Consider the following 884-nt stretch of genomic DNA (forward strand, 5'->3'; position numbering starts at 1 on the left):
TCAGCATTGACGTTGGCCCTGTGGCAAAAAAGATGATGCCATCCATATGTGGAGTTATTTTGAGGAGCATATTATCACACGCATGTCATTTCAGTTAAATTCCTCCCAACATTTTTGCGAGCCACTGAGGCACTGTTATTGCTATCACTCACCCCCCACCCTCACCCCCATCCCTCCCCAGGAGGAAGCCAAGGCTTGCAGACCTGAGCCACATGCACAGGACACACATTCAGTGTGACACCCAAATGCACCGGAGCTGGCGAGCTGAGGCCTTCACCCACAGTATCTCAAAAAGCAGGTGGAAAAGGCCAGCTAAAACCTTAATCTTTAGCACACAATAATACCCGGTGAGACGGTTGGTGGTCACGGTTTGCTCTTTCATTGTATTTGATTTTATAATTCCTTTCTGCTTATTACATGTGAGACTGGTTTCCATTTGTGTAGCTGATGCCATCTCTTTCGAAAGCAAACATTTTGAGGGGATTTTTTTTTCTTTTATCAAGTAAAAGACAAATGAAAAATGAGCCCAGGTCGGAAAGCACTCAGTAACAGCAAAACTCTGATAGATTGTAGAAGACAGCCAGGTCCCAACGCCTGTGAGGCCTAGCCTCCACCAAGTGCCTCCTGTGCCTGAGGTGTGACCTAGCCTCCACTGAGTGCCTCCTTTGCTGCTAGAGACCCCACTGCCTTCTAATCATGTTCATCTCCCATAGTTCCCCAGAAACTCCCCCAACTCTCCCTTCAGTTCCCTGGCCAGCCTTGGCTTTTAAAGTGCAGACCATGCCACACCTCTGCACAGTGCTCTGGAACCCCTGTTAATCGATGGGTTCATCTTGGGTGAGCCTAACTATAGTCATGTGACAGCACCCTGACTTCTGCATCTG

The sequence above is a fragment of the Acomys russatus genome, chromosome 4, assembly GCF_903995435.1.
Source record: "Acomys russatus chromosome 4, mAcoRus1.1, whole genome shotgun sequence".
Lineage (NCBI taxonomy): Eukaryota > Metazoa > Chordata > Mammalia > Rodentia > Muridae > Acomys > Acomys russatus.